Source organism: Mycteria americana, chromosome 9 (assembly GCF_035582795.1).
Source record: "Mycteria americana isolate JAX WOST 10 ecotype Jacksonville Zoo and Gardens chromosome 9, USCA_MyAme_1.0, whole genome shotgun sequence".
NCBI classification, from domain to species: domain Eukaryota; kingdom Metazoa; phylum Chordata; class Aves; order Ciconiiformes; family Ciconiidae; genus Mycteria; species Mycteria americana.
The window spans coordinates 16,334,645-16,358,126 of NC_134373.1; the positions used below are offsets into that span (position 1 = coordinate 16,334,645).

The following is a 23,482-nucleotide window of genomic DNA, read 5'->3' on the forward strand; positions in this document are numbered from 1 at the left end:
GCTGCAGCCCCAGCCCGCCCCTTCCACAGCCGGCCCCGCCTCGGCTGCCGCCCCCTGCTCTCGGCAGCCTCCGCTGCTGCCGCGTGCGGCCGGCGGTGATGCGGCTGCTCGGCACCATGGTGGGGCCCGAAGGCAGCCGTTACGCAGGAGGGCCCAGCCGCGTCCCTAGGGCGCCGCCGAGGGGGCTGGGAATAAAGAGGTGGAGGAGGAGGGTGGCGCCATGCGCTGCTGAGGAGAGCCCGGTGTGGCTGCTGAGGAGAGCCCGCCGCAGGCTGTCCAGTCTGTGCCCTCACCTGAGCCCAGAACCGTGTCCGAAGATGTCTCGCAGGTCTCTACAGATAAAAGACAGCGAGGGGGGTCCATTTCCTCAGGGGCGTTTCTCTGCAGCGCGGGGAGCTGCCCTTGGCGAGGCTGGCGGTGGAGAGAGGCTCCCAAGGGCAGGCAGATGCACCGGGGTTGTCTCCCCACAGTCGGTCGCTTGCCTCTCCCGTTACACGTCCACAGTGCCGTAAATGTCTGAAAACAAACAGACCTAAGGCATTGCCAGAGGCTTCCCGCTGGGCAGAGGACAGCGGAGCAAATAACACACGAAGTGTAACTCGGGTTGCCGGATCCCCCGGGAGGGCACTGGGGTGCTCCTCCTCACTGAGGTCAGGCTAACAGCTAAGTACAGTACGCCAGGCCGAGGGTTATGAAGGGATTGGGAAGCGGTAGGGTGCTTTGGGGGATGGGGTGGACTTCTTTTGAAAGTTCAAGTGTGGTTAAGAAGTACTGTGCTTGCTGCCAGCTGTTATTATTCGTGGAGACAAAACGTATTTGGGTTTATGAACAGGGCCTGGAAAGCAGGTTCTCAAATACATATACATTGCAAGAAATCTCTTAAGAATTATTTGTTTTAAAGATAATTCTGGATTATATTGCAATGCCTGTAATCCAGAATTTCTTGCAGTTTGCCCCTCCGTGCACTTGCTTTGTTTGATATTATGTCAAATAGTCTTACGGTTCTCTCTCTGAACTTCATCTCGTTTACATAGGCAAAACCAAACATGAGTTAGATACTTCAGCCAATGGTGAATTGACATAGAAGCACCTAAGGCTCGTTGTTGAAAGTGATTCATGCTTGTTGTTTTTGCTTCTCAGTTTTAGCTATCTGAACAAACGTTTCCATTGTGAAATATTTTGGGAAAAAACCTGTTTCGTCATCAAAGACAAAAATGTTATACTCCAGTAGAGTATACCTGAGAAATTAGTTTATAATTTTCATGTTATTACAAATTTACAGAAATCAAAACATCTGTCGAACCAATGGTGAAAAACATATCTGCTGAAACATTTATATTTCCTTCCTAATGGTTATGTGACAAAGTGGGTTAGTGGATGGTTTCTTTGTTTTTAACTTTCAATTTTCAGAATTTAAATGAGACTTCTTATAGAAGGACTGATTTTTTTGTTGCAACGTTTATCTCTATGTGCATATTCAGTGACTTGGGATCTTCCAGATGGGGCAGAGATGTTGTCTTGCAATTCCTAAAAGTTCATTTAGCACGCCATGATACATGAAGTCTCTCAAGGGTATTAAGGAAATAATGCATGCTACAACATATGAAATGTGCCAGTCCTAAGTTAGTTTAGTGTAACTAACTGTCAAGTGTTTTTTCCTTTTTTTCAGCCCAAGCTTCACTTAGAGGAATATAAGCAAGTGCTAGGTAAGCAAAATCAGTTCTTTCTCTGAACTCATATCCAGCTAGAAGGCAATGCATGATGTATTGTGGAAAAGTGTAAAAGCTTTCTTGTTTAGTTAAAGAGGAATACAAGAATAGGCATTTCTTGATCTTCAGTCATGATTAAAACTTTAATAATAACTTTAACTTAATTTAAATTAATGTTATGTTTCTGAAAACAATGCATGTCTAAAAATATTCACTAAATTATTTGCTTTATTTCCTAATGGTAGTGAGTCCCATGGGTTATTCTGCTGTTCTTTTTGTCAGTGGTCTTGAATGTCTAATTTGAGTATTAAAGGGGATGAGGAGCAGACACTCTTATGCAGTCTTAAGGATTCTGATCACTTTAACAGCTAACTATCCTAGTTTTATCATATTACTACAATTTTTTCAAGTTGATATTCTGATTTACTCAATAAAATGCTTCCGTTTTTTTTTTTTTTTTTTTTTTTTTTTTCCTTTTTTTGCAACTGCTATTTTTAATCAAAATACATGTCTGCATGTCTAGATGGAAAAATAGGGTTATTTATCTTTCTACACTGTGCTGGTCATATATAAAGAACTGTGCTGTGACATAGCTGCATTTCATCAATTAAGGAATATCTATTCATGTTTTGGTTTGTTACTGTGCTCATTGGTGTGGGCTTGCACTGGGTCAAGAGGAGCAGGTGAGGCCCCCAAAGTTTTGTGGAATTCTGAGCTGCAGAGTGCTGAACAAGTGCCCAGAAAGAACCAGGAAAAGCTGCTGTAGCTTAAAACATGTAACATGCCCTAATGCTAGAGCTTTTGATTTACATGGAGGGTGTAATGACTTGCGACCCTAATGACTTTACATGACTTATAAGTAAGTAACTTAAAAGCAACTTCATGCTTCACTTTGTGATAGGCATTTTGTCATCTGCTTACGTACGTAAGAATCGCACTGAAGTGTAACTGAGCAGGGCCATTTATGCACACAATAAATGATGTTACCTTTTTTCGCCATTTTGAACTATAAGCCATGAGAACGGAATGAAGTTCATTCTAATCTAAGCGTGTTTCTGGTAGGCACACAGTTAAACAAGCCCCTGGCTCAGTGATTATATTGTTGTGTCTATTTCTACCTTTTACTATGTGTGTTTTGAATCAGCTTTAAAAAGTCATGCCAGTAACTATAAATAATTGTGAAACCCTTCCTTTTGCTGGAATTACCACATCAAATTTGTAGTCAGTAAAGATTTTATGAAAACTTTACCCACTATGCTCAGTCTTTTCTTTGCATCCCTCTTTTTCTTCCAACTGTGTGATTGTGGCTTTGTGGAACTATGTAACCTGATTTTATTTTCCCCTGGGGAACTTGGGGACAGCATCCCTTTTCCCAGTTGTCTGTCTTTCATGACATGGTTCTTTAAACCTTCTTCATTATCATCTCTCTCAGATCTTTCACACTCATCAGTAGTTGTATCTTACTATCATAGTAGCATCCATACCTGTATCTTGTTTGGAGTTGGTTTTAAGGTCTTCATAAAATAAATTCCATCTTATTTTTCCTGTTTTGCTATTTTTGTTTTTGTAAAGGGGATAGGAAAGGAAAATCTAAAATTTTAAATTAGGACTATTTGAAATAAAGGAACCCAGTAGAGTTATGAAAAAATGTTAGTATTATCATGAAGAAGAAATAGAAAAGAGGTGGACACTTAAGTTTTTCACATGTATTAGAAAATAGAAACTAGGTTGGTAAGTTAGTATTGGGTATGAATATTTTAATTAATTTTCTGGTTAATATGGTGCATACATAAAATTACTTTGTAGTTTAAATTTAGAAAGCCAATTGGAAAGAATGCCATCAGATATCATTTTATAGAATATATAAAATGTTTAATTAAGCAGTAAAGCCATGTAAACCATCTGCTTCTGTTTAGTCAAGATGTTACAGAGCCATTTCTTGTAATTTAAAACATCTATGCATTTTTGATTGCTTTAAAATTAGTCCTTAGGAAAGCTGAATGCTTACTTTTTCTTTTCTGCAGTGAAATATGCAATAATTGTTAATGAAGAAAATTTTGAGCAGAAATTCTGATCATTTTAGCACATTTTGAACTTTTAACTTACCGATTTTTGTCATTTAAGGTTTTTGTTCTTACTAGTAGTTTAAAGAAGATCAAAAGCTAAAGTAGACTGCGGCATTTTGAAGGTTTCTGTATGATGCAAGGTGGGTAATTTAGGAGGAACTGGGTTTTATTTTTTTTGATTCATCAGCTGGGCCTTTTCCTGCAAACTATTTCATCGATGCTTAGTAGCTGAAAGTGTCACAGGATACAGCTCTTTCAGGCCACGGTGTCTGCAAACTAATTCCTGTTGCAGGCTGCTAAAGAATCAACATGAACTCATGTTACGTGGAGCTGGCAGGATAAGGGGTGTGAGCAGAAAGGATATGTCTCTTCAGTCATTCCCGGTCCAGGATTCCTGGGGAACCCTTGCTCAAATGAAAGCCACTTGCCAAATCCAAACTAAACCCTAAAAATTCAAAGGAGCCCACCGGGAATGCCATAGCCTTGTTAGCAAACTTTCAAAATCTTCTGTCAATGGCGTGTGGTCTTATAAATAGGCAGAGCTTTATTTGACTGTAACTTTCAAGTGTATTTGGAGGTTCTCTGATGCAATTGAAAAGCTGTTTGCAAGGTGCTTGTCAGAAGGACAGTTTCTGACAGTTTAGAAAAGATGAGGAGATAAAATGAGGTATGACTGTGGGGGCAGAAGTTTCCTGTAACGTATATTTCACAGTTTAAGGGTTTCTTTACAGATCTTGAACGCAAGAATGTACTTTCTGTCTGACTTAGTCTGCCAGTGGTTGATCTTTTGAATTCCTGATTATGGTGTTATAAAGTGTTTTTTCCCTTGTACATTCCAGGGATTTGTGCCTCATTTTGTTTCCTAACGGCCTCCCAGAAACCTTTATACCTGTTTTAATGCACAGTTTGATATATACAGACACTGTTATAAGAACATGAAGTGTTAACACTGATGCTTTTGTAAGTCTAAATAGGATAAATTCTTTTGTAGAAATAAGCTTCCAGTTACAATATTTTATAGGATTTTTAGACATCTTAGCTGAAGAGATGTTCAGAGATGGCCTCACTATAGTCTGCTAAAAGGTTAAAAATTTTGACAGATTTGATTCCGAAACTCCTGTCTTCCCCTACTGTGTCATGGCTTAACAGTTTTCCCTAATTCAGTAATAATTTAACGACAAGGGTGACTAATTTGTATACAATGTATCCATAAACTTGACTGGGTCTTACAGCTCCACATCTCCTGAAGTGATACTTCACATGGGGGGGAAATGCAAACTGCCACAGTGTAGCAGATGGTGGAGTTGTCTGAGTATATTTCAACATTTGATATTTTAAATATTGATGATTCAGTTCCTAGTATCCTTGAAGGAGTTTTTATTAAAGAGAGCAGAAGAGTAACAACAACAGTGCATCTCTTCAGAAGTCTAAAACCAAAGCAGAAACCTTCAAAAATGATGATGGATGTGTCACTTTGGAGAGAATAGCAATGGCAGTCATCTGTCAATGTACAAATTAAAAAAAGAAAGAGCAAACAAATGGAAGCCGTTCTTAATGTTCACAGTATTTGGTCAATATGCAAGATGGGCTTGCTTCTTCTCATTTATCATTTAAACTTCCCTTTGGGGCTTTCAGATTTTTAGCATCCTACTCTAATTCTGCTGACTTACTGCCAGTTTGCATGCTGCACTGGCCCCTTTTCAGCAATTCAGAGCTATCTGGCACTGTTTGGAAAAAAACCAAAACATTCTTACTGTGGTACTAAGATTTCCCATCTTCACAAACTACATACCATGGCTATGGCCCATGAACAGCAATTCAAATTGTTCGTCTTTAAACCGACGATATGAATTAGGGCAAAATGAGACAAGCCTGTATTTGTCCTACTTCCTCCCTTCACTGTGCAGCTTTCTCATTCCTCAGTGTTCGGTCTGCTAGTGTGTGTATGTGTGGCTGAATGATTTGCTCCAGGTTGAAGCCCTGGTTTTCTGCTCTCCATTCATGGGTTTATGCCTGGGTGTTGTGCTCTTTAGAGAGTGCAGTTATTCCCTGTCGACCCTTTAGTCCAAATTTAGCTACTTGAACTAGGAAGTAGACTCACAGGAAGTAGAGGCAAAAGATAAAAAGGAGAAAGAAGAGTCAGTGATCAGTGGAGGAGGCAGAGTTGGACGTTTTAGGCTAGAGAGTATCAAATCATGCTTGTCAAAGGCAGTGAAAGTGACTGCTAGGGTCATATTGGGTTAGTTATTTAAAGATTAGTATTTTTCATATTAATGGCTTAGGTTGTGATCTTTTACTCTCACTGACGAACATTTATTCACAAAAATAGTTCCTTTGACATCATGAGCATTATTCTTGTAAACGCTCTTCAGAGCAAGGGGTTTGTGATGGGGTTGAATGGTGCTATTTATGCAGGGTACCTCCCCTTGTCAATGTACAAGTCCGTCACAATTACATTCTACTTGTCTTTGTGCCTCAGTATTTCCTCATGGCTGTTGCATTTCTTCTAACCTGAACCATAACATGTAGTGTGTAGTGGAAACCATATGTCTTCAAAGAGCCTCTACATATTCTCCTACAGAGTAGGAGCAAACTGTGCGGCAGCTTGTTTGCAGACTAGAAACACAACTGTTCTATTGTCACTGAGATTTAAAATCATCCTCCCTTGGGGCACGTAGGTCATTCCTGTGGCTTTATTTAGTATTTTACCACTGAAGGATGGAGCAGGTGTTTGACTGCTGTTGTTTGCAGTGATGATGCTCCCCCTTCCACTTTGCAAGTAGATAAAGGTTTATTCATTATGGACATGTTCTGGAATAACTGGAACATCAAATTGCGTACACTTATGTGCTGTATTAACATGACCTCTTCTACCTATATTGTAGCTGTCTTAACATACAATGGAGTTTTTGTATTAGGTATCATGCTTAGTTTGATTTCTGAAGGCGGCATTGTGAGAAAAAGCATTCGTTTCCACTGGTATGACATATCTCATTGTTTGTACATCTGACTGTACAGGGTGCTGCAGTTTAAGCCTTTGAGATAGTACAGAGAATTTAAAACTGATTTATTTGCATTGTCCATTTATTTACTTTGTATTTATGACTTCTGATGAAAAGAAAATGTTTAAAAAGCCTGGTGGATAAACCCACTATATTATTTTAAATTTCTTGTGATTCACATTCAGATATCCTTAATGAGTCTGAGGAACGATAGCCAACTAAACTTGGCTTATTAATTTAAAACTGATGATAATGGCATTATTTTTATCTATATTCCTTTAAAATTGTTCCCTGTGCTCCTGTTAAAATTCATGATCCATAAATAGATTGCTAATTCGTGCTCTGAATCATCATATAGTTTTAACTTCTATGCTGAAATTGTAATAAAGTGAAGACTTCTAATAAACACTAGCTTTTTAAAGCATCTATCAATTCAGTCACTTTGCAGTTGAGACTCTTGCAATAAACGTATGTGCTAAAGTTGAAATATAGAGTGTTTTAAATGCCCATTCTAGTTGCTGGGCTGGATCCTGAACAGGGAACTGCTTTCCCTGTGGTGTGAACTGGTGTAGTTTTGTTGAACTCACTGGGAATTGTCACAGTGTTCTCTTCACAACTCTTGAAATCTCAGGTTATTTCAACTTCTTTACTAAGTCGTATTTGAATTAAGAAAAAAAAATGCTTATGTTTGATTTTAACTCTGTCCTCAATTTATGTTTAAGGTGAAAGGTTGTAATGATATGTGATTTCTTATAAGCAAATTATGAGGATATTGGTAGGGCTGTTATGAAAGAAATACATTTCAAAGTAAGAGGAAACTGTTTAGTACACATGGTCTCAGTTCTGTAGGCACTTTGTATTCGTTTAAAAAAAAAAAAAAAAAGACCCATGACCGCACTGAAGTGCTTTATACTTCAAAAAAAAAAAAAAGAGGACGTTTGTGTGTGTGAATGTTTGCAGAACTTAAGTCTGTACAATCGAGGTAATAGATTTAACAGCTGTAGAAATGCTATAATGTATGAACATGATCCAAGAATTTATCAGAATACGGTGGAAGCCAAAGTTACTGTGATTCCTTTTTGTTATGTAAACTAGCATTCATAAATAGATTGCAAATCAACATGCTTCAACCCTGACTGTCTTTGATATTTACTGTAAATATGTAAGCAATTCTTAACTGCTTGGCATTTGTTCAAAAATGCGTTATTTACTAAGAGCTTTGTAGTTGCTTTTAGAGTAAACAACTTTAATATCAGTATTCAGCCACTGCCGTAGTTGAAGCTGAGCCACGTGGCTGTGCTGGGGGATGGCAGGTGCAGGCAGGCATGGGCCTGCACTCAAGCAGCTCGGTCCTGCCCTGGAACAATGGCAGAGCCGAGATGTGGACAGATCCCAGTTTTGTCGGAGAAGGTCATTGCCAGTGTGCGTGGCCTTGCAGTGGCCACCTGGACCTGCTTCCCTACTACGGTCTGGGCTGCCACTGGTAAAGTCAAGGATGTTTGACTGCAGGCACTTGTCTGATATGGACTGCAGCACAGAGGAGCTGTGCTCATGCAATTGTGCTGATCTCAGCGGTGGGATGGATTAGCAGTAGTAGTGTTACGAAGAGCGCTGGATCAGAAGGTACCAGGCTCAGCTGAAAGGGATGTTTTTAACTGTTGCCTCCTAGGAAGGGAGAAAACATGGTGCTCATCTCAGCTAGGATGCAGCAATTTAATGCTCAGGTCCCTCTGCTTTGACTCCATCCTGACTGCCTTACAAATCAGAGCTCCCAGAAGTGTGCTGCCTTGGTTTTGGGTTAGGAATATTAAATGCCTAGCCTCGGCTCAGCCCCGGGCCAGTCTGCTGGACTAGCTGCAATAAGAGCTTGGAGCTGCAAAGTTACCCTGCTGGAGGTAGGGTAGTGGGTTGGCTGCTGTGGCTGCTGATTTCCTAAGGAAATCAATAGACAAGTGGTTTAGAGTAACTACTTAATTTATTCATGTTTGAACATATTTTTTGTAGGATGTTGTCATAAAATTATTTTAATCACAGACTAAATGTTTCTGTGCTTTCTGATGGTGTATTGTGGGATGCAATATATTCAGGTTTTGCAATGAATGTTGACTGAAACCCTTTTAAATTAAATATCATAGAATAGTTTGGGTTGGAAGGGGCCTTTAAAGGTCATTTAGTCCAACCCCCCTGCAGTGAGCTGGGCCATCTTCCACTAGATCAGATTGCTCAGAGCCCTGTCCAACCTGACCTTGAATGTTTCCAGGGATGGGGCATCTACCACCTCTTTGGGCAACGTATTCCAGTGTTTCACCACCCTCATTGTGAAAAATTTCTTCCTTCCTTCTGTCTGAATCTATCCTCTTTTAGTTTAAAACCAGTATGCCTTGTCCTATCACAACAGGCCGTGCTAAAAAGTCTGTCCTCATCTTTTTTGTAAGCCCCCTTTAAGTACTGAAAGGCTGCAATAAGGTCTCCCCCAAGCCTTCTCCAGGCTGCTGGAGAAAAAATGTAGCTACCAAAAGGGATTCTCCATGAAGAAACTTACATTGATAGTGATTCATTCCTTTGGTTTTTTTTCAAAAACTTACCTTCCAAGCATGCTAAAAAACTGCAAAAACCCATCTTTTACCCAGCTTGTGGGAAGCTGTAGGACCTGTGAAAGATGAAAGGAAGCTAATATGAATTCAAGGCAGAGTGAACTTTGTAGAAGGTCTTGAATTAATTTTGTCTTTGAAAACTTATGTGATGTTGTATGTAATACTTGATAATCCTTTCCAACCCGTAACAACAGATGCTAGCTTGTTTTATTAATAGGTAAAACTAGAAGGAACTCTTAACTGCATTAGTAACGAAAATTCATGTGATGTAATTACACATGCAATTTTGCACTGAAGCATAAAGAAAGGAAAATATGACATAATCCATTTATTTATATTTGTCTTGGTGCTTACTCACTAATATAAGGTGATTTTAAAAAATGAGAAACTTTTCTAGAATATTGTTGCTGTCTAGGCCTGTGGTCCTATTAACTGACTGAACTCTGGCATATATGCATCAAAAGCCTAAAGGACTGCATGATTCCATTCAACATATTCTTCTTTTAAGCAGTGCCACTGTTTTTTAAGAAATTGTACAGATAACTTTCTGTGCTCAGCCTAAGAATTTAAGGAAGACTGAGATAGTCAAGATACCTTTACTTGTTATACCTTTTCCTTGCCAAACTCTGCAGATGATGAGTATGATATCAGCCCTAGCAATACAGCTAGTACATTGCAAAGGGAAAACCTAAGTTAACTGATAATTTGCAGTGGGGAAAAATCTGAAAACTATATCTGAAAACTAAATCTGAAAAATCTGAAGAAAACTCAATAGCCATCTTAATCTAGTGATGTGCTAGTTGTGGGTTTTTTTTTTTTTAAAGTACAATATGAGATTTAGATCTAGAACTGTAGAGCAAAACAAGAGCGTGAATCCTAGCTTTGGGAAGTGAGGGAAGCATTTATGATTTGTTGTGTTAATGACAGATTTTAATCCACATGTTTATTTTGGTTGTAATTTATATATGTGCAGCTGTGTTAATTACATAATTGTAATCTTCAGATTTATGAGGAAGTAATAATCTCTTTGTTTTAGAAGAGGCTGTCACATCTACAATATAATATATTTTTCTGAAGGCAAAGTCTTGTGTTTTCTTTCCTAATGAGTGGGAAACAAAAGAACGTAAAAACACAAGGCTGGGAAGGTGCTAGATTTATATTGGGATTTTATACATTGAAAAGTTTTTTTGTTAGTTGTTTGTTTCTTTTGTTTTACCAGTTTATAGAAAATGAAATGAAACAGCTTATTGTTGTAAAATAGTTGTATTCCTTGTCCCTAGGATTCATCACTGCTGCTTATATTAGATGGAGAAAGAGGTACTATATATTTGTATGGAGCTGCTCATGAAATTGTGTCAGGGACTATATCCTGAGAATCACAATATGATTTCCTTTTGCTTAGGAAGAAAAATGAACAATGCCAGTCTTTTTCCTGGTTCAGCCTACTCCCATCTATGCTGCTTCAGCTCTGCTTCCCTGACGTATTTGGTGGGGGAAAGAAGTCACAGCGCAGTCTCACTCTGTTACTCACCATCTCCCCTCCACACTCACTGCCTTCTGGGTGGAAGACAAGAATATGTCTTCCATGAGTATGGGTTATAATACAGTTTTCACTAGCTGATGGCAAAAGTTGTCCACCCACAGTTTTTATGCCTCCTCTAGTTACTGTGGAGCTAATCTGCTTGCATGTTCTTATGCTCATATCAGTGGGAAGGCATTCACTGACCTGAATCAAACAAGATCAACCTCCAGGTTGCTGTGAATTCTATGTGAATTACTGAAACAACTTTGAGGTGTTCAAGGGGAAAGGGATGATTTTACATATACATAATGCATTTATTTAAAGATATATATATATTTTTAATACAGATAGAGGATTCCACTTCTAAGCTTAGCTTTAGGTTTTTGAAATATGTCAAAATACATTTGGATCTTGTGATAGATGTAAGGAGGAGCAAAATTTACTGCACTGTGTTAAGAACTTAATTGATCTGTAAAAATAGATAAACCTATGTAACTGGGAATGTGAAGTTTTTTTTCACTAGTGGTATCTCAGAACTTTTTTTGGAAGGCAACTAAGTAGGATGTTGGCACATATAAATGACCTATGCAATCTTTTATAATTCAAAGTTTGTATCAGAGATAAGACTCTAGAGGGAGCCCATCTCACAGTTTTCTGCATTGAGAGAAATGGCTTTACAAAGATAATAAAACTATTTCTATTAATGAATAATTTAAAGTAAAATATCTTCTGGCTCTGAGATACAAAAGAAAATATCACAGTACTGTGGGACACTTATTTGCAAACATCTTTAGAAATTTCTGAATTCATAAAGTCAATTCTACCTTACCATTATCTGTATTTTTTTAATACTACGGAAGGTGTACAATAGAGGAATTTTCAATCTTGTGCTTACAAAATAAACGGCAATTTATGATCTTTCTCTTTTAAAGAACTCTAAAGACCCTGTGAGTGCAGCAATGCAGAGGAAAGGTTTGAGTACATGCATTTTGAGGCATTCTACTTGTGCAGGCAGTGCAGAAACATGAGATTGTTGAGAAGGTCAGAATACAGGATTTTGCATTTGTTTGTGAAAGCCTGTATACTGCATATAACTTCCTGCCACATGTCAGTGGGCACACAAAATATGCGTCATTCAGTAATAACATTTTTAGCCATGATTTCTAACTAGCTAGCTGTGTGTCAGTTGACACTGGACAATAGACCTTGCAGAATGTTACAGCAGCTTATAGTTCATGGCTATAGTAATTATTTAATTTTAGTCCTTAACCTGTTGATTGCATTTTTTCCTCACTAAATAAAGACGCTTTAGAATTTAGCAAGGTTTTTGTCCAAGACAGATTGTTTAAGGCTGCACCTGCACTGCATGATGTCATTTCCATCCTGTGTGACTGGGTTTCCTGCCTGTGATACTTCCAGGTGATAGTGCCCACCCAGTCTCCCTCTGTTATGTAGTCAAGATGCACACTCAAATCCATAAGATGGGAAGCATTCCCAGTTTCAGTCTGGATGCAGCTGGACTCACCCAAAGTGAGAGTGAAAGTCGGGATCAGAGGTAAAAGCAGACTTCAGTTTCAAGTGCCCAGCCTTATATTCACTGTGTTGGATACATTCCATTTCCCGGTTCCTTGAAATAAAGGTTTCCAAAATTTGTATTAGTAGAGAATAGTGGGGAAAAACCCATTGTTTCTATAAAATACTAAAATGCAGTATTTGTTAATTCTGAGTGACAGCTTCCATATTTCATGTAGCAATTCACAAGGGATTTGATACTGAAGACATTCAGTATCCTAATTGCTCTTTATGTTTAGTCTCTTGGTTTATAAATGATGGAGCTAAATCCATCAAAATCTGTTTACAAAGACAGTGTTCAGTATTAACTGCTTTTTACTTGCATTCAAATCACTCTGTCATGCTTCTAGCTAACAGCAAGGATTTTTTTTCAACACTTCACATTAGCAGATTATGCAAGTGTGTACTGCAACTTATTCACAGGGTAACTTGTATCAACATGGTATTTACAATTCAAATAGGAACAGAGATGTATGTAATTTATCAGGACACACTCTCGCCATCCATCTGTTACCCTGTGCTCTTAGAATGCTGCATAAACTTAGAATATTCAGAAAATACTAACCCAAATGTCTTTCCTCAGTGTATGTACATTTGTCACCATGCACTATACTTGTGGTTTAGTCCAGACTGTTGTGGTTTAGTCCAAGGTGCCTTCTCCTCACAAAGAACTTGACTGAAGTAGCTTTGCTAAGATTAATAGGAAATTACTCCTAGTAGTAAGAAATCACAGCCTCTTGTGCAATTTTTTAAAATTAGCAGCTGTTATGGTTGTTTGTGTATGTATTTTAATATATCAGAATATATTAATTAAAAGATTGTGTACATTTAGTGCAAAGCTATTATATTTTTTTTCATGGTTTGAAGAGTAGTCAGTGCTTTTTCTGCTCTCTGTCCTTAGCACAGAATGAACACAGAACTGTTAATTTTGTAGGCCTTTGTGGTGCTTAGTATGGATGTACAAAAGGTTTGTAGATATCAACCAGCTGATTTTCACAACATTCCTCTGAAGCAAAGGGATATTTCTATTCCCATTTTAAAACTGGCAATATGATACTCAGATTAATACTGGAGTAACAGGTAACTTCATGTATACCTTTAAGGAAAAGAAAAAGCAAAAACTAGTAGCCTTCTGAAACTGAACATTAAGTCTAGATGCATATCTTGTTCTAGTTCCACCTATACTGACAGAGGTTACCAGCACTCCTGTTTTCCTGAAGGGCTGTGACATAAGCAATTTCTTATCCATTAGAGTAAAAATAAGCTGGGTTAGTTTAAACAGTAGGAATATGGTTCTTCTGACACAACTCTTCTTTCTTACTAAAATGGACCAGGGTATATTATCATTCAAGCAAATAGGCAGCAGATTTGGAAGGTGTGACACCCTATTTGAAGAAGGACAACAATAAGCAGCTAGGGACAGAATGACCTATTAAACTCCTCAGCTGACACAGTAACACCAAGAAGAGACTATAGTGCCAAGTTAGCAGGTTACTTGCAGCCTAACAAACTGTCACGTTAGGAAATCTTTTGTAACTACCTATCACTTACTAGCCTCTTCCATTTACAGAATAAGGTGTTAGTTTGCCCCACAGGGGCACGTGAATCCTAGTTCATTTTTGTCAGTTCCCTGCCCAGCCTTCTCAGTCTTCGCTTACCTATTGTCTTGGGGGATTTGGCTCTAAAAGACACCTGATCGTACTGTTCAAGTGGCTCTTTCTGTTAGATGTGGAGTATAATGAGCTCAAATGGGAGAAAGTCTTTCTCTAAAGAAAGCTTTCTCTAAAGACTGGCTGTGGAGGCAGGTTCTTGTGTTATATGGAGAAAGGAGCTTCCTGGATTACGGCCAGCAGGCTGTAGGCTTCTGAGTGTTCTTCAGGTGACAGTTGACCTGGCTGGGATTAATGTATTAAACAGTATTCAGGTGTTGGTGGAAGGCTGTACTTGCCAGTTTTCAGTGTCTGAAGTTCAAGTTCAGAGAGTCTGGAGAAATATGCAGACTTGTGGATCTCAGAACTTTCCCAGTAGCTGAAGATAAAGATTTCTGCATATGAGTGAGAGAAAGAATCTTTAACAGAAGTAACAACTCACAAGTAGTGAGGGACTGAGGTTAAGTAGCTATGAAAATCTTTTGAAAGCATAATTTGGAGGAAAAAGCTATTTACTTGTTTGCATTACTGACAATTCCATCACTAGCATTTTACACAGCTTAAAAGCTCTTTCCATTAGACAAAGCAAAGATAAGTATACGCTAGTTCTGCATCATACTGATGCATTTAGAAAATAATTCTAGCTTTCTGTAATTGTTTACATGAATAACAAGCGTGAAAGAAAATTACTGAAAATTAATTGGTGAATCTGCTTCCAGGCATGTATACAATTGTGTTTGAAGACAAAAATCTTGAAGTGTCCTTCGAACAAAATTGTCTTACATTTTTATAATAAAGGTGACTGCTAACTTGCAGAAGTAAACCATAGCAGGGTTTTTCCACTTGCCACAAAGGGGCGGGGGGGAAGTTCCAAGTACCTGCCTACTTGTTCCATGTACTATTCTTATGTAAAGAAGAAAACTCATAATACGACATTTCTTATGTATTTATGATTACTCTGAGCAATATTTTGTTTGCATTTCCTCTCTTTGCTGTGTGAAATATGGAAAGGGTGGAGCTTCAGCTGCAATAAGAGATCCCTTGGTAGAACCTTGTATTATTACAATTAGTTATCTTGACCTGAAGGTGTGGAAAGAGAAATAATACACTAATGGAAATGTGTATTTAAGCATAGCTACAGAAACCTGTGTTATTGAAATAGCATGTCCTGTGCCCTGTACTGCCCCATGTAGTAACTAGAAAGCTTATGTGGGCTTGAGTTTATTTGGCTGGACTCTGATGAGGGATTTTGGTTTTTTACTGCTGCAAGTAAACACCATCTTCTAGAGAATGGGCTTTGTTTAAAGAAGAGCAACATGCTGGCCAGCATGCATGAAATATTGGGTAAACAGATGATGAGCCTTGCTCCAGTGCCTGTCTTATTCTAGCTGATTCGCAAACTAGATATAAAATTTGCTGAAGGATTTTGTTTAATCCAAGTGATCAGGACACATGTTTCTACAATAAAATGTTCAGGACTGCATTTCAAAAGCTGTGTGAATATAGATTGATGTTTTCACTATACGTCTATAATCAAAGATTAATTCCAGAATAATATACTTATTTTAACTAATTATTTACTCTACGCTGATTGTTTAATATCCGTTTTGAGGCATTATTTTTGTGAGACTCGATAGTTGTTGTTACTGATGTCAGTATAATCATGAAGATACATGACTAAATATACTTGAGAGGTATGCAAAGTAAATTTCAGTGAAATATGGCTCATTTGAGGATTATTTTTTGTTTTGTGAGAAAGAAGAAAGCAAATACTTGTGATTTAGATGTGAATTACACATTTTCTCCATCATAAGGAATTTATAAGGTAATTGTACTTTCCTTTTCTTTGAATCCTTAACCAGATGTGGGCTTCATTATCTTTACGCAGATGCTTTTTTGTAGACGGTTATGTTTTATTGAACAGTAATTAATTTCTTACTGTATAAAGACATAACTCTATAGACTAAGCTGAATGAAAAGGAATATCATAATCACAATTTAAGGTACCTTAAGCTAGAGGGTGATGAATCTGTGGAAGAGAGGTACAACAAAGTAGGGGTGACCATGAAGTTAGGAAATTGCAAAAGTAAGTTTTGAAGGGTGTCCTCTGATACTAAGAAACTAGGAGCCCAAGGGGGACTGACAAGAGTCTTGTCTTGACCACTGTTGATCTTGCTGGTTTGCACCGTATTATTTGGTGATCCAGAGAGTTTCCTCTCTCTTCTCCCCTTTCTCCAGCCCCAATGTAAGGAATTGGCTTCAATGGTTCTCCCCTTCCTCTGAAAGAATGAAGGTTGAATGTGGAAGAGGGAGATGATATACTTTATTAGCAAATATGAAATAGTTGTTTCTTCTTGTGATATTAAATCTCTTCAATTTCAGGGCTGGGATGACTTGCGGTGTTTTGAATCTGGACAGGAATTTCTGGTGATTGATAGAACATATTTTGATTGGTTTGGTTTGTCTAATTCTTGTCAGTGGTATGTTATCCACTTCAAAAGTCATCTGGCAGTTTTATTTTCTGAATTCCCTGCTGTTCTACCTCATATTCAACTTAAGAGTTTCTGTGACTGTCTTGAAAATTAGATTGTGTTTTGGTTACTTAAAATATTTGCTTTCCTATTTGAGAAATAAAGGCCTAATCCTGCTAAATGGTGAACAGCTTCCATTGTTCTGATGACTTTTCATGCCTCATGTTTTGAGGAATACTTGAGTGAACCCTTTTTAAAGGTAACTTTAGCTTTCTGTAAGCATGAGGTGCTGCCTACTGCATAACAGTACAGGAAAGCTTAGGTAATATTATTAGCAAATAATCTGATTCTCTGTGAAGATCACTATGACTAAGGGGTTCAAAGTGATTATTGATTTTTTTATTCCCTCATGTGGAATCTTGTTTCCACTAAAGCAAGTCTCCTATTTACAGGATTTGACGAAAAACTTTCAAAATATGCTAAACCTTAACATTCTGTAATGTGTTATATTTTATATCCTTCATCTTATGTCCCCAGTACTAGTGCTGACAGATAAATTCTCCATTGTCATTTGTAGGAAATATCCTGTTGCTACTTATGCAATCAAAATATATTAGATTTTTTTTCCAAATCTTTGTTTGCCATGTACATTTTATGTAGCCATTTATTTTCTAGCACATACTTGGGGAGCACTGCAAAAATTCTGATTGATTGTCTTAAAGTCTTCAAAAAATACATCTCTTTGCCTGATCTGAACATTAATTGTTCACTTTAGAAAAGGTCATGTTACTTGTAAGTCTGATTTTAGAAATCTTTTCAGAATCTTGCGTATCCAAAGATGAGTAAGAGCTATGTCTAGCATTACTTTTGACAGACAATGACATAGTTTCTTCTTTATATAATTGTAATTCCATAAGCTAATTAATTATTTTTGCAAATGAAACTGAAAATGGGTACTGATAAATTATATTCCAGTGCTGATTAACAGTGTGGTCTAGGGTTACTTGATTATATGCATTATGTATTTGTTCAGAAAGGACAGATAGAATGTGTCACTTGCAGCATGGATAAATTGCTATTGAGATCATTGTTCTATTTTTCAAAAGCACCATTAAAGATAAAGGCTGGTCTTTCAAATATGTTGCAAGTGAGATTAATGCACATACAGAAATGGAGAAAGTACTTTCTTTAGAGACTACAGCATTGTCTAACAAGTACAGATTAATGTGATATACCTAAGTCGAGCCTCAAACTATGGATAACTTATTCTTGACTTGATGTCTTTGCCTTGTATTTGTCATTCTAAAAATTGAATTAATCTATTAAAAATGCTGAATGCAAGGAATCTATATCCTTTTATTCATCTGTGTATTATGTTAGAGAATTCAAATTGAACTGCATATAAAAAATTTGAATATGTAGCAATATATATTTACACACATATGTATATATGTACATGTGTATATACACATATATAAGTATACATATGATGGACAACAGAATTTTCTGTGTCCTCTGCTTTTTGTGGAATCATTGATACTTTTTTCGAAGGAGATCCTTTTTCTTAACTATAGTATCACTTGGCATATAATTTTAAACAGATATTTCTTCCTAAATATTACTTGATGATAATGGGCATTGGAGTACCTTCTACAGAGCTGTGACTTTATGGTGTGCAGGTTTGTTTAACAAGAGTAACCACAATAACCTGAGTGCATGTTTCTGAAGATACAGAAATCACATGGAAGTTAATGTTAACAGGGTGGTACAGCAGAGAACAGTAGAAGAGCGCTTAAATCAGGAGAGAGGAGTACTGCATTAGATATTTCAGGTAACAGGAATCATATATATGTGTTTAATTTGCTTCTTTTACTTATGTGCTGCAATGATAAAGGCTACTGTATCATTTTAGAATTTTAAAAATATTTTTTACCTGTGAAATGCAGCTATTTTTCTAGCATGGATTTATGGCCATTAACATCTTGCCATTTCATTTTTAATAGGGTAAGATCAATCTGTTTCTGCCTTTTATAGAAGTTCAATTTTGTATACCATATATGGTGTTGTAACTCAGAAGACAAAAAGGCAATAGGTATCACAAAAACATTCCATGAACAATTGCCCTTTTTGGTTAATATATAGGTTATACATAGTTTTGCAAAGCATTCTTAGGGGTCTTTTTATGCCTGTGGTCTGAGTTGAGTGACTATAATGTTATATGTCATGTGTGTTGTCTAGTGAGACTACTAGAAACTTGCATTTATTAAAATGGGAAGTTCCTACTGTTAGAAACACCTTTGTAGTGGACTGGTCAGATTAAAGTTGTGGGAGAAACCAAGGCCACTCTTGTATTATTAGCTTTTTAATCAGAATGAGTGGGGCAAAGATGTGGAGAAAACCTGTGCGTAGACTGGTGGGAGAAGGCAGAAAACCATGCCCTTTTTTGCACTAAAGAACAAAATGCCAATAGAGTTTTATAATCTGGGAAGAATATGTAGATTGGTGTGGTGCCTTTAGCTGCCAATTCTTTTGGACTACTGAGTGCTGGGGAGGTGCTGTGAATTTGGAGATACCACTTTCTGGAGAATAAACTTCCAGTGGCAAGTAAATGCCATTGGCAGTTAGAAAATGGAAGGAAATAGGGATATAGCTATCCAATAGTATCAAATGCATGCATTTCCTTAAAGATGTTATCTTTCATTATACAAGTAGTGGCACTGCAGCAGTCCTGCACGAGTGAATATTGTAGAGCTCAATAATGTCTGTATATGTCTTTTGCATCCTTTTCAAAGGCAGGATGTTACATAGCCATACACTCACACTAGGAATTCTTCCTGTTTTCTTTCACGTCTAATACTGAATATGTAACTGAAGTTCCATTCAAGACAGAGAGCTGAAATCTAAGAAATTCTGGGATCAGAATTCAGTGTTATGAATATCTATAATGTCAAGAATTGGAAGGATTTAATTAAATCCTTATGCACAGTTGAATACCTCCTGAATTTCATTTCAGTTGCAATCAAGCATCTACAAACGGAGTTGGTGTAATCGCAGGTTTTGTAACATTTGATAAAGGATTTTTATTAGCAATTTAAATCAGCTACAGGATTTGAGAATACTTCTTCGTTGCGGCTCTTGCAAGTCCAGTAGTAAAAGGGGTTTTATTTCATGGGAAGTCTGGTTGGTAGGATGTTTTAGGAAAGGAAGTTGTTTAAGGAGTAAAGATCCTAAAGTTGTCATTCAGCAATAATCAAACAAAACGTTAAGATTTAATGCTTGAGTTTTTTGTGCTTTTATGCAACTGCAAGAAATTGGACTTACATTTCCATTTCCTTGGGGAACTGTGGGCTCCAAAGTGCTTGTATCTTTTAAACAAGCCACGCGTCTCCAAAAAAGGCAAAAATGTCATAGGAATGACATTTTAAAATAAACTGTGTTTTTCCGCATTAAAGTTTCTTGTTGAAAGGTATAAGTTCCCTCACCCCCACCCTCTTATGGTAGAAATAGACACAGTTTTGCATAACCACTTCTGCACGATAATTTATCATGTTGGTCTTGAATACACATAAAAACGTGACTACAGAAGAAATAGAACCGAAGAAATTAGATTGTGCTTTTTGGTCAATAATGAAATTGAAAAGCTTCGGTTGCAGATATATCCAAATTATGTGAAACTCAAGCAGTTCAGATGTGGTTAGTTTCCCGGAAGAACCCCGAGCAATGGTAATGCTTCAGAGAGATATGAAAGATGGCTGTAGCATGGAAATATATTGAAAAGACAATGAAATTAACAATTCAAACTGCAGATCCTTTAGTTTCTCTCCTTTATGCACTGAGGTTTTTACACTGATTAATTCACTCCCCACCTATGATTCATTCAATAGCATACCCAGCCATTGCTTTCATGTTTTGGAGCACTGACTGCAGAGCTACTATTTTGGTCTCCAAAGCAAGCTCTCAGTTTTATGAAGTGTGCACCATTTATACCAAGTTTCACCTCTAGAATGACAAGAACAGTGTTACTTTTCACTTCAGTAAACTTACGTGCTTAAAGAAAATCATAAGCACTGCTCTGTAATCAAAGATGTGTTACTGAACTGAGTGTCTCTGACTTTAATTACTAAGGAAATGTTGGCCTTTTTTCAGTACATCTTAATTGAGGATAGAAGATGTACAGTCCATGGCTAGAATTTCCATTCAGATTGTTTAACTAATACCACATATCTGACATCGGTGTTCTTAAGCCAGTCTTCTACTGAAAAGAGAGATCCTGCCTTCCCTTTCATCCTCTGCCATGCATTTTGCCCTGTCCTTTGGGCTGTTGCCAAGGGAGCACACTGTATGCTGGAGCAAGGAACCATGCTGATTGAAAATGAATCATTTTTTATCGTTTTTTTGCTGGCTTAGTTCCAGCCAAATCAGTTTCTGATAAGCTCACCATGTGGCTGTGCAAATGCGTGCACTAATACAAGGGAAGCGGTTGTAATACACTACTTAAGGTAAGGGGAAGGAGCTTTCCCCTTTAGGTAACAGTGTGGTATTAGATCAGATTCATGTTGTCCATTGAAGCACATTCTTTGTTGTCTGGCATTAAAAAATTAAACAAACTAAAGCAGTTGCACTCGTGACTGTTCTGTCTAGGGTCCTTCAGAGGGTTGGAAGTGTCTCTCACCTTTTCTAGTTTCACTGCTGTGCTTTCCCAATGGGATCCATTATAACAGGACTGTACAGTTGAAGCATGGTGAAGCATGGCAATTGAAAGCTCTTTCCTTTCCTAAAAGTAAAGGTCTGCTGTTGTTGCTGTGGGAGGGAAAGAGGGGTCTTGTGTGCACAGGCATTTTGCCCTATGTCTGCAGCAACAGTTACCCACTAATATAGTGATGCTGTTGGAGCTTTAAGTGAGAGAAAGCAAGCAAGCTGGCTTCCAGGAGAGGTAATCACTGCTATTAACAATGTTAGTGTTTGTAGTGTTGTTGTAGATGCTATTTTTTGCTTATATCAGTAGTTAAATGATTGGTTGCTGTTACCCAGACAATTTCCTGTGTTAGACATTTTTCCTGTCTGTTTAATTCTTGCTCCTTGCCATCCTCAGTAAGCTTCTCTTCTAAAACTATCCAGCTCTTAAAGGAAATAATTTAATATCTGTGTTTTAGGCATGCAAATTATCTTCCATGGTCTAAGTTGCACATTTGAGCCGGGGCTCTCCGTGCATCTGGCAGTAGAGATTCTTGCTGTTGCTGCTCCTTTGTTCAGAAGCATTTTATTCCAACTTCCTGATTTTCTTAGTGGGATTTTAATTTTGTGTTGACATAGCAGTAGCCTTCAGAGGTAGCAAAGATAGGTCCAAGCAAGATCTAGAGGTGGAGCCTCATTTTTTAAAACAGACTTGTTCATTAGCCAGTCCCCGCACTCAGACTAATACCCTCCAACCTCCTGAACATGTCTTTATGGAGAAGTGCCACATCTAATCTGACTAACTTGTGTCCAGATGTGTGATGGAATGGAGCAGGTCTGGGAGTGAAGAACTGCTGCCTTCTGTTCCTGCTGGTCTGTGATAGGATCTGCTTGCAGATGCTTACCTGGGGCAGGTGCAATGCCAGGCGGAGTTGCTTACTTCTTGCTTGGGCTGCTGATTTCCTAGGAGAAGCAAAAGAAGCTAAGAGGTTTATTTTGGTCATTAAAGTCAATGGCTGTTTCTGTTCTTAGTGTATATTCAAGTAAGAAGTTGCGAAGTTAACATTTGTTTTTTAGAGCTTAATCGTAGTTTTTTGGGGTTTTTTTGTTTTGTTTTGGGGTTTCTTTTGTTTTTTTTTCCCTTTTTTAATGTGCAAAAGTTAAGATGTTTTATGGAGGCCTTCATCCCTATGTGACTGAATGTGGGGAGACTGAATTCCACATTAAGAACAGGTAGAAAAGAAGCAAATCCTACAAAAAAGGAAGTATTTACTGTATTTGTTCTGTCAAAAAATGTATGTGATACAAGTATGTGACTGAATTTTTTTTAACCAACAATTTATTGTTGTTTGCCAATCCTCTAAGACTTCCTGATTCTTTGCCAAATCTATAATTCATGTGATTTATATATTTATTCTTGTAATATGAGCTTGCTCAGGGATATAAATCATTCCTTTTTTTCTGGGTGAGAAAGACTCCCATGGTTATGTTTTGGTAACTAGAATAATAGGGCCTCAATTTAACTGTAGAAGCAATACAAAGCAGCCTTAGATATGCTTGTTTTCAGGCAGTATTTCTAATGCAGTACTCCATGTAACTTTTGATAATCGTTTTAAGTAAGAAACCCTTAACCCCATATATGCAATAACATTTTTACAAACTTATAATTCATTTCCAGTCTATGTGAAATACATGTTATCCATTAATACAGCTATTGCTGGATGATGTTGCTATTATTCTCACTTCTCAAACATATGAAAGGTTAGACACAATCAAATGAAAAGATGTGTGATGAAATGCAAATATTCTGAACTTGCTTGGCAGTGAATCTTAGATTATGTTTCATGTAAGGATGGTTTTCTCCTATTTTCTTCCTTTATACTCTCTCCAACCTTTAGATATTATCTGCTTTTCCAGTTTTGGGATTAATGGGAGCTTTGAATGTTTTTAAGGGGAGGGGGAAGGAAGAAAGACATTTTAGAAGATTAAGTTCTGAATTTTCTTGTTAGAATTGCAGGATTTCTGTAATAGGAACAGTAAACAATGAAATGAGAGTACAACAAAAGAGAATGTGAGAGGCATATTGTTGATGATTAAATCCAGGTACTTGAGAGACAGTCACTGCCAAAACTGATACAGTTAAGGGTCTTTTATATCTTAATTACTTGGAAGAAAGGAAAGGTCATTTGCATGGCATGCTCTCAGTCTTCACAAACCATTCTC

General features: G+C 37.5%; 1 protein-coding gene across 5 annotated transcripts in view; it reads left to right on the forward strand.

Moving 5' to 3' along the window:
- The window catches only part of PDE1A (phosphodiesterase 1A), a 236,041-nt gene that overhangs the window by 641 nt on the left and 211,918 nt on the right, over nt 1–23,482 (forward strand). For 3 of the 5 annotated variants that reach the window (XM_075512639.1, XM_075512645.1, XM_075512643.1), the window contains exons 1-2: nt 270–650; nt 1,670–1,706. The gene's annotated coding sequence lies outside the window, so the exon portion shown is untranslated. Of the gene's footprint in view, nt 1–269; nt 651–1,669; nt 1,707–23,482 lie in introns of those variants that run through there. The other 2 variants (XM_075512640.1, XM_075512641.1) reach the window with 1 other exon arrangement.